Source organism: Anopheles coluzzii, chromosome 2 (assembly GCF_943734685.1).
Source record: "Anopheles coluzzii chromosome 2, AcolN3, whole genome shotgun sequence".
NCBI classification, from domain to species: Eukaryota; Metazoa; Arthropoda; class Insecta; order Diptera; family Culicidae; genus Anopheles; species Anopheles coluzzii.
The window spans coordinates 89517479-89528419 of NC_064670.1; the positions used below are offsets into that span (position 1 = coordinate 89517479).

At 44.0% G+C, this 10941-nt stretch overlaps 1 protein-coding gene across 7 annotated transcripts in view; it reads right to left on the reverse strand.

The window, feature by feature from the left end:
- Positions 1 to 6725, reverse strand: part of LOC120952233 (myb-like protein Q) — an 82296-nt gene extending 75571 nt beyond the window's left edge. For 4 of the 7 annotated variants that reach the window (XM_040371455.2, XM_040371453.2, XM_040371454.2 and 1 more), the window contains exons 1-2: positions 6150 to 6475; positions 2824 to 3632 (exon numbers count right to left, since the gene is read on the reverse strand). The gene's annotated coding sequence lies outside the window, so the exon portion shown is untranslated. Of the gene's footprint in view, positions 1 to 2823; positions 3633 to 5713; positions 6072 to 6149; positions 6476 to 6607 lie in introns of those variants that run through there. The other 3 variants (XM_049607190.1, XM_049607191.1, XM_040371452.2) reach the window with 3 other exon arrangements.
- Positions 6726 to 10941: the final 4216 nt, after the last annotated feature.

Genomic DNA, 10941 nt, shown 5'->3' on the forward strand with positions numbered 1-10941 from the left:
CACGCAAACAGACACATACATACACATAAGAGCATAACCATTTCCATCCATCTCTCGTCCCACCCACGGGCGCACGAAATGGAAATGAAAACTCGCAAACAGTCTCTTTCGTCTTTGTGTCGCTTTTCTTCCACACTGCGGGCCTGTGCGGCAAGCAGCAAAGCAACCTTCAGAAAATGCCATGTTGCCCTCGCGCAACATTACGCTGGAGAGCAGGATTTCAGCAAAAATGTGTTTTCCCTCCCATGCTTGCGCCCGTTTGCCCATAAAATATCGATTTTTAGCTCTTGTTTTGCTTTCCTCGCTGCTCCGCGCGCAAGCTTTTCACCGTTCACGCCTTCCCCCACTTCCCTACCTCCTTTTCTCCTTCCCCTGGTTTTTGCACACTACATTCTACACTTTTCGCTGCCTTGCCTAACAATCCTAAATGCTAAATGCCGTCCGCTTTCTCCCTCTTCGCCAAGCTCGCTCTCTTTCTCTCCCTTTCTCAGGGATGTCCTCCACCCCTTATCCCACCTTTGCTGCTTTGTCCATGCCGACTTTCCGACAGCAAAGACTCTTGTCTTATTTAGAGGTACCTCTCCGCCCCACACCCCATCCCTCAACCTCCAAACAAACAATAACTCCGGGCGGCAATACATCGGGGCTCGAGGATCGAGAAAAAGCAATCTTCCACTTCAAATCTTACTGAGCGCGCACACAAACGCAAACACACCCACCCACAGCTGTACTCCATGGCCACGATTCCATGCACTGCTTCCGTTTGAAAACATTACACAAAAAGCGAACACTGTTTCCCACTGTTATTAATTTCTGCTCACTTTAAAAGTTGCATTTATTTTGTTTTGTTTTTCATTTATTACAGCACAGAAATTACCTTTGCTGTAGCTTGCTGATGTGACATGGCTCGTGTTTGCTGGCAGTTTAATTTGACGAACAGAATCGACTTTGAACTTGCTTTCCTGCTTCTAGAGAAACGATCCAAACTATCATGTATGGTGTCAGATGTCAGATGGTGCCCATGATTCCTTTTAAAGCTTGGTGCAAAACTCATCTGGATCATTCTTTTTCCCGTGTTCCGAATATCAAACCGGATTATAGTTTAGGTCTAAAATGAGTTCAATAGGACCATGTCCCCTTTTTGTGGGCGATTGATAGTGGATTTTTCCAGATGACCATATCCACACAACTAGTTACCCAAAAGAGGCTAGATATTACATCTATGAATCGTCACAATCGTCACAGTCCGCCATTAAGGCCGGGATAACGGACTGGCAGACGAAGGCGCGAGACCGTGAGCGGTTTCGGACACTCCTGAGGCAGGCCAAGACCGCAAAGCGGTTGTAGTGCCGGATAAGTAAGTAAGTAAGTAAGAATCGTCACATTTGACACAACAAATATACAGATGTTCAATCGAATTATCTCGATGTCAAGTTGATGATGTTTTAGTTGATTTTTATGGTTGAAGTTTCCTTTGGTTTCGCGACACTCGAATCGAATCTAATCAATTAGCCAGTTTACCACACTCGAAACTGGAATCTGGCTTAATATCAAAATATAAATTAGCTCGATAATGTCAACACCATCGGACCCCAATTTCAGGCGGTTTCTGAGGTTCTCATAGTTTTGGGACACTTTCTCGACTTTTTCGCGCGGCAAGCAAACTCTATGACATGGAAAGAGCGGAATGAACCCAATAGGATCTAAATTTTCAATTTAAATTCCTATTACATCAAGTTCTCTAAGCATAAAAAAATCAATAATATGTCTCAACCCTTAAAACCCTTGAATGGTGAAAAGGAATAAATGCGAGTAAATCTATAATAAAAAGATTTTCCTTCTTTTTTGGAAGTTCAGCTTAACTACTAAAGCATATCTTGAGGAGCATGCATACAAATACAGAGTTACCCTTAGTGTTAGAACCCTGCTTAGTAATTCGAAACGAAACTACGGTACTTCTTGGTATCTTCCTAATCGTCGATATCCTAGTTTATTTTTGTATCAGAATGATGATACTGAATGAACTATCGAATTGGTTTTGAGATATTACTAAGTGTTTAGTTTGAAGTTTAACGTTTCGATTTGCACGAATCTGTAACGTAACTATTACTGATATTTTGGGTATGCTTTATGGTAATAATGCTTTCTCGGTTTCCAAAAAGCCACCAATTATTTTTTCAATATATTGTGTATAATCCTTCTTACTATATACACCTTATCGGTTTTAGGATTACCCTTGCTCTTCAGAATTAAATCTGCATTTCCATCGTCTGTGAGAAAGATACCTCTAGATGAAGCTTACTGCTAACTTTCAAGATGATAATGAGAGATGTTCTTTTAAGTATACTAGTATACTAAGGATTTTGTTTCAAATTTGTTAAAACCGACAGTACAAAAAAGTAAAAATCTTGTCAAATGACTCTAAATTAAAACAAATGATAACAAAGATCTCCAAATTATGGAAAAGGTTTACCAAGTTAGACCACTCTACTGGTATCCGCGAGGTCCCTGAGGTAGCGATCATCATTTTGACAACTAGACTCAGGGAGATTTTAATTTTCAGAACTCAACTTAGAAATAGATTCATACCAAAGTTTCTTATAATATTACCTTCATTTTTCTAAAAAATAACCCAAATATAAGCGTAGCCTCTATCAAGATCTTCCAAAGTCCTATAGAATGTTTCGATCGATAGCAATGTCACGATCAGCTTTAATTATGTAGCATGATGATCACCAATGTAAAAAAAGTAATTTTGAATATCATTCCAGAAGTTCAGGAAATGTCTTGCTGTCTTCCTTTCTTTTGCGCTATTACACTTACCTTATCGATCAACTTGTACCCCTTTTTCCTACTATCTGTTGCTGTAAAACCGTACACCTTAAGTGTGGCCCATTGACTTCTTTTGTAATGACCCGCTCTCGGGGTGGGGTGCCTTATCAAGCACTGTTGTTGCGCGTTGCGGCTCTAATCAGCAGCGATCATATGGCTGGGCGGGAAGGGGGTGGAAGCTGTCAGTTGGCAGTTTTGCAAGAAGCCCCTTGAAGAAACGCTCCGATAAAACGCGCACGGCTAAACAGTGAAGATTTGTTGTGAAGATCACTTGGCTCGCAGGCACATACACCGATAGACACACACACACATCGGAAAAATAATGCTCTCTCTCTCTTTTCTTCTCACACATAAACACACGTAGCTGTGTACACTGTAAACACACACACACAAACACACACATAAACACACGGACACACTGTGGCACAGAATTAAATCTTCCCGATTATTGCACACCACGTGTTACGTCACAGCTTTTCGCGCCAGTTATGATCGCGCGCACTCGCCTTCTCTCTATCTATCTCTCTATCTCTCACACACACACACTCTCTCTCTATCTTTTTCTCTTTCTCTCTCGCACTTCTTTCTAACACTCTCACTCTCTTTCGCCGTTTCGCTCACTCACGCACAGCACTCGCGTAAGGGGGCGCGCGTGCGCAACACGGTCGCGATGTTTTGTTCCGCTTTGCGCTTCATCTAAGTAGCACGCGCGCACATATCAAACACTCCGCCGCCGCTCTGCCCCGTCTGGAGCCGCGCGCGCGTGCCACCGCGTTTCGCTAACGAGTCAAAGCCGAAACCTACACAGAAGAGAAGCCACACGCCACAAGGGTGGGAAAAAGAGAAAGATAGGGTGAGAACAACAAACAAAACAAAAAAAAAACAATCGAACAAATAGCAGCCGGAGATGATAGCACACACATACACAAGGGCGCCCCATTCCGGCACTAGATGGAGGGATGGAGAATGGGTAAGTCATCTTCAACGCGCGCACAACCACACACACACGAGCGCGCATGTCGAGGGCTGGCCTACTTTGCACCGCACCCACCGGCACCACATCATCCCCCCCTGGTTGCCCTTCACACCGCGTGGCAACACACAGGCACGCAGCGGCCTGCAGAGGCACACAGACAGTACAAACACACAGACACAATCATTTCCATTTGGCCTTAAAACGGATAAAAACAACAACAACGGGTGCACACACAAACGTATACGCGCTTTAAAGTGGGATAAAGGAGCAGGAGGAGGAGGAAGGGTGGAGCCCTGCCTGGGATGGATTCGTTTGCGCTTCAAGGTGAATACTCCGATTTGAATCTATTTGCAAGCTGTTAACGATCGCTATTCAAAGTGTTCCAAAAATATTGAATTTAAGATCGCACAGGAAAGATCCTCCCTGTTTCATTTTTCGTCTGTTTAAAACTTCCCTCTTGATCTGTGTAGCCATTACCATCCCCATCAACAGCAATAGAAGGTCGTGGTGGGTCGGGGGAGGTGCAACAATTGGTCGCCATATCGGTGCGCGCGTTATCTCTCTCGCTGGACAGTGTTTTGCTCGCCCCATTTCGGGACGGTCGTGGCGCGCAGTGGAAGTGGCGCGCAGTTGTATCGCACCATATGATCCCAACAACCCCCCTGCACCACATGCACAGTAGAATTGTATTTCAATTGTGTTGGGTGTGTTGTTTGGGGCTTTTGTTCCGTGCTCAAGAGCTTGCTCCTGTGTTGTTTTTTTTATTTGGTTCCACTACCCCCGCCGATTCACTTCAAATCACGCATTCGGCCCGTTTGCTTTGCACGGTTGCCTCATCGTTTTCTAGGCCACTTTTGCTTCCCTTACACACACAGAACGGGGAAGCAATTACAGCTGGAGAAACACTTTTTGGGCGAAACGGGAAGATCAAACAAAAAGAAATTAAAAAAAAGGATATTCGTCTAATAATGTTACATTTTTCACTTCAAACTCTGCTAAAGAATTGTCTAATATTTCTAATTATTTCTATTTTCTCCGATACACAAGCACACACACACACACCCCTTGTTTTCACGCGCTTCCACCTTTCCACCAGCCACATCAGACAAAAACAGCGCTCTTTGTTCTGTTCTATTTCCCTTCGTTCGATTTGTTTGTTGTTTGGTTTTGGGCTGGTTTTACCAAAAAAATGGGGCAAAGAAAAGAAGTTCTGTTTCCGAGGGAACCTCATTCGCGCGCCGCCCCATTCACGCGCCGCTATCAAACGCGCACACCACCACTACTACTACTACTGGCCACCGCATGCTACAACTGACAACACGCCCCTCCTCCCCTGTTTCGTGCTGTATGGACGTCGCCAGCAATGGCGGTGCGGTGCGGGTGGAACAGGCTGTGCGCGATTCGTTGTCAAACCCCCCTCCCCGTATGTGTGTGTTTCTTTATTTCGCGGCATTCGCCGCGTTATTCGTTCGTCCTTTCGCTGACCCCGCCAGTCAGCCAGCCGTTTTTTTGTGTGTAAGCTGTGATTTTCTTATTGGTTGCTTTGCCATTTTCGCACAATACCGAACAAGATGCATCACACACACAAACACACACACACTAGCGCACACAGAGGTGGATTGTTTGCCTTCTTTCGTTATCAATTGCTAATTCTTTGTGACAGGTTCTTTCGTGACACACAGACAGCAAAGATGCCGTTTGTTTTTTTTTCTTTTCTTTTGCTTTCCAACACCTCAGCATGCCTTGGAGCTGCTGTTTGGCATGCTACTACTACCACTTTGACAAGCCAGTCGTCGGACTTGTTTTTACACTGCGCGCCGTTTCATCAATGAACGGGGTTTAAAAAAAACAGGGGTGGGAATGGGTACGGATAGGGGTTGAAGCAAAAAAAAAGCAAACACTCACACATTGTAAACCGATAAAGCACCTGTCAAAACTGTTGATCATAGGCAAAAAAAGTACCGCGCTGCGAAGAGCAATGGGCAGCACAATTGAACCAAAGAGAGAGAGACACACATACACACACACACACTCACAAATACAGGCAGACACAGTTGGGCGCACTGGCGCGGGCCAGAATGGTGCGAGCCGAGCAGCGCTTGAATTAGAATGGTTGGCCACCGCACACAGCCGTTTTCCGTTTTTCATGGTGGCAAACACGGCTCCAGGGAACCAGTCCAATGGTGGCCGCCCTTACCCGTTTTCCTGAGCACACTGACAAACACACACACACACACGGACACGGACACGCACACACTTTGCGGTTATTTTTGCGCAACCAAGGAGCTCCGCTTTTTTTGAATAAAAGAATTCGCCTCTATCTACTTGCTCTGGGCCTTACCAAGGGGCCTTTACGCAGGCACGCACGCACTCACACAGAAAGGAAGCAACAAACACTTTTCACGGATGTTGTTTAAAATTTCGCTTTCGCTGCGTTGCTGCGCTTCGACGGGCGCCGCATAGGGATTGCGCGAACCCTTTCGGTGCTTGCTTTCCTTTCCTTTCCTTAGAGCGTGCCTCTCCGTACGGGTAGCGCGCGGCACACACACTAACGGGAACGCGAGCACTGTCTTACGAGCGAGCGCGCCTAGCCTAGAAGACACACCACAAAAGCAACAACCCGACCGAACTGCTCCGAGCGCTCGGTGAAACAGCAGAGACCGCGGCCGAGAGTTGCTGATTAGATGAAATAAATTCGCCTAGAGACTTTTACGACCGCCCGCCCAGCCCGCCTTGCCGCCCACCCCCCCGGCGGGCAGAACGCACCCATCCGGGGCTATAGTAGTGTACACTCGTTACCTTCGTTTTCTTCGCCTCTGGTAAGGGTCCGGTGGGCGGGTGGATGGTTGGGCGGTGGTGGTTTTTCTCCCGCTCAGCATGCGAACGGCGACGACGACGATGACGACGACGACGACGAATGTGGTAAACGGCGCAGGCAAGCACAAACACCACTTGCACCTTGCCCTACACACCCATCCCGCAAAAAAACGCGCAATAGAGATCGCGCGCGTGCTGCGCGAGAGCGAGACAGCGCGTTATGGTGGGAGCGAATGCGCACTGCGAGCGAACGAGAGCGGTGAGCGCCCGACAGCGATGCGCAGAAAAGGGCAAAAAATGATGAGCCGACGAGAATGCGAGCCGCATAAATGTATGCCAGCGGCGTGGGAGCGAGTGGGAACATACGGCCGGGCCTGTGCCAGAGCGAGCGATACTGGGGAAAGAGCGTAACATACCGGAAAAGAGAGAGAGAGAGAGAGCATTAGCGAGAGTGCATTTGAAAAGACTTTGAATGTTTTTTTTGAATGTGGTGATGTTGTTGTTGTTGAGCTAGAAGACGGATAACAACCCCACCCTCTGGCAATCACCCTCCCGGTATCTCACGAGTGGCAGTTTGAGTGTTCGTAGGGCATCGAAACAATCGCATGGGTGCATCGAAACGGTACGTACCTGCACTAAACTAGGCTTGGGCAATTCGGTTCATTTTGATGAACGTGAACGTACTAGTCGCCGTACTCCTAGTACAGTCGTCAACTCGTACGACTTAACAACATGCCCGTCATGGATTCAATCCCCAAATAGACCGCGCCGCCATACGTAGGACTGACTATCCTGCTATGGGGGGAATCAATTAGTCACTGAAAGCCAAGCCCACAAGTGGGTACAGGCAGGCCTTGACCGACATCGGTTGTTGAGCCAAAGAAGAAGAAGAAGAACGTACTAGTTCTTTCATTAAGGTGAAACGCGATTCATTCGTTCATTTCAGTTGAAGAAAAAATGGTAAATTGTTTCATTTTGCATGAAGGACATAGTTAGTGTATTACATCTTGAAAATTATTAGGCAGATTAGGATGATCTTAATTAAGATTGGTAGGACGTTCTTTTCATGAACGTCCTGGTCATACGGTTCACGTTCATGTTTGTATTGGAGGAAATGGATGACCAAGCGTTCTAAGACTTTCTTTATTTCGACGGGTAGGACGTTCTTTTCATGATCAACTCAGTACATTTTGATTTATAAAGAATCGATGAACGTTGATTAGATGAACGTAGGTCGTTCGTTCTTTAGGATGAACCTTTGACTGAATCGTACAGTGCTGGTTCTTGGGGCACACTTCTACACTAAACGGTTGAAACCAAATGATAAGAAACTACTTTGAAATGATTGAAGTATCTTATTGCTTCGAATTATGGACACTTAAGCCATTTTTGGCAATGCGGATTTTCTTATTAATTCAAATTTAATCTGTCAAACCTTTGCATAACACATTTTTCTGAAGCATGCCTTCGTTATTCGAAAAAAATATAAAGTTTTATGATAATTGTACTCAGAAAAATTAAAACAAAAGTCACGAAACTGCAACAAAATTTTTATTCATATTCCGAACAGTTTCGAGCTCAAATTACGTTTCGAGCTCCATACGGTTTAATATCATTTGGACTTTTTCAGGGGCTCTCATAATTTTAATCGACTCTTTTTGGATTACTTACTTACTTATCCGGCGCTACAACCGCTTTGCGGTCTTTGCCTGCCTCAGGAGTGTCCGAAACCGCTCACGGTCTCGCGCTTTCGTCTGCCAGTCCGTTTTCCCGGACATAATGGCGGACGCCTCCACACCATTTTGCGACCTCTATTTGGGCCTACCACGCTTCTTCTATCCTTGTGGACGGTCTAAAAAGACTTTACGGGCTGGGTCGTCCGTTTCCATGCGTACAACATGGCCAACCCACCGGAGCCTGGCGAGCTTTATGCGCTGTACGACAGTGAGGTCGCCGTACATCTCGTATAGCTCGTCATTATAGCGGCTCCTCCATTGTCCTTCCACACATACGGGGCCAAGTATCCTTCTGAGCATCTTCCTCTCGACCGCGGCTAAGAGGGCTTCGTCAGATTTGGACAGTGTCCATGTCTCAGAAGCGTATGTGAGTACCGGTATTATATAGTTCCAGCTTCGTCCGTCGCGACAGGTTATTTGAGGTGAACTGATTTTTCAGGCTGTAGAGTGACCGGTTGGCAGCCAGCATCCTTGCGCGCAACTCAGCTTCCATGCTGTTGTTGTTGCTGACCTTTGACCCAAGATAGGTGAATTTTGGGACGACTTCAAAAGTGCGTTCACCTTTTTTGGATAGGACATTCGAAATTCTTTTGGATTTCCAATAAGTACAGGCGACTCCCGAGATACGACTGTATTTAGTCCCAAAGCAAGGCGTAAGTCGAAATAGTCGTATATCGAATATCTGTGAATTTAATAACCGAAGTTGGAGAGTCAAAATTAATGATATCGTGTATTTAATTTAATACAATGTTCGATAATGTATAAATTTTACTCTAAAAAGATATAGATATTAAAGATCGGATAGTTGGGGAATTTCAATGACAACTTTAAACCGTCAAAATCAAATCGTCGTTTCTGCGAATCGTCGTATCTCGAAGGGGTTGTAACTCGCGGGACGCCTGTATGTCCTTGTAAAACAGTAGCAGATTTTGAGTATCGGAAGCCCTAAGTGGTAAGACATGTTGAGTGTCCCTGTACAAGTACAGGCGAATACACTTCTAAAGGCCCTATCGCATTGGGGAATTTGGAATGGAATTGGTACGTCAAACGGCGTTTGAAAGCTTTTATCTTGCCAGGAAAAATGAATTGGTCTAAAACAATGTAGATTCTGTCAAGAAGGAGTCCACTGTCAAGGTGTAAAACGGTTATTTTTGGAAACAAAACACATAAAGCAGTTCCGAAAGTGTCTTTGTAAAACCACTCCTTCAACAAAACAATATTATTTTGAATTGAAAAATAAATTCCACATAACTTTCCGTTTTGTAATTCCTAGTGTGTTATTGCATTAGCGGTAAAAGTAAGGCTCAGCCCTCTACGTTACAGTAGCGTTACGCCTAACGCCTGTTTATCTCAAACCCAAGCAGCACTTTTGTTGAAATGCCTGTTTTAATCGTTTTGGAATCGGCAATTTGATAGAAAATTATGGCTTAGTATTAATTAAAAAAGCAGAAATTTGGAATAATTATACAAAATTTCAGTAATCGTTCATAAAAATTGTGTGATTTGTAATTTATGAATGTTTAAAATATGTATAAAATCATTATTATTTTATTACCTTTAACATCAGTTAGAGTTCAAACAACTTAAATAATCACTCAATTCATCAAAAATTAAATAATATAAATATTTTTTTCAATTTTTTTATATATTTGCCCACCTCTTGGTAAAACAAGGGTATTGCATTTGTAGCAAGGTGAAATATAGAGGAGGTGTCTTCTTAGCATTTGACATGTTGCCATTTTGAGATTCAGTTTGACAACAGCCGTCGATATTTGTTTACAGGCAGCAGGTGTATTATAACGTGTAAAATGCTGATTTATGGAGTGTGGATGCAAAATACAAATTTTTAGTGCTAACAAATGTTTATTAAACGAAAACAATTCATTTATCATATCCAAATACCAGCAACATTCGTCGCATTTGACAACTGCCGTCGATCCTGGTTTTGTGCTTTTTTTCTAAAACCTCGATACCCAATTGTTCTACATGACGACACCTCCTTTCTACCCACTTTGATTTGTAGAGCATGTAATTTTGTAATTAATGTTGTTTATCAATATTTCTTATATATTTTATATACAAAATATGATTTAAGTATGTTTTATTTCTTACTTATTAAAAAATTTAATTAAATTTAGTTTCCATTTTAAGTGTTTTTTTCCATTTCGATGGCTTTTACTCGTGAACCACAGTGTAATGATGTATAAAACTAAAACTTTTTAGTACTTATAATGTAACAATTGCTGGTCTGGTGGTACAGTCGTCAACTCGTACGACATAACAACATGCCCATCATGGGTTCAAGCCCCCGAATAAACCGTGCCCCCATTCGTAGGACTAACTATCCTGCTATGGTAACAATAAGTCACTGAAAGCCAAGCTCACTTCACTAGCGGGTACAGGCAGGCCTTGACCGACAACAGTTGTTGTGCCAAGGAAGAAGAAGAATGTAAGGCGGCGCTCTAGCAGCAATCGAACACGACATCCGACACGAACAAACCCATATAATCATATGGAGGTGCACTGTCAGACACAAACAAACAAACAAGACAAACGTCGAGTCGAACATGTCAGTTGATT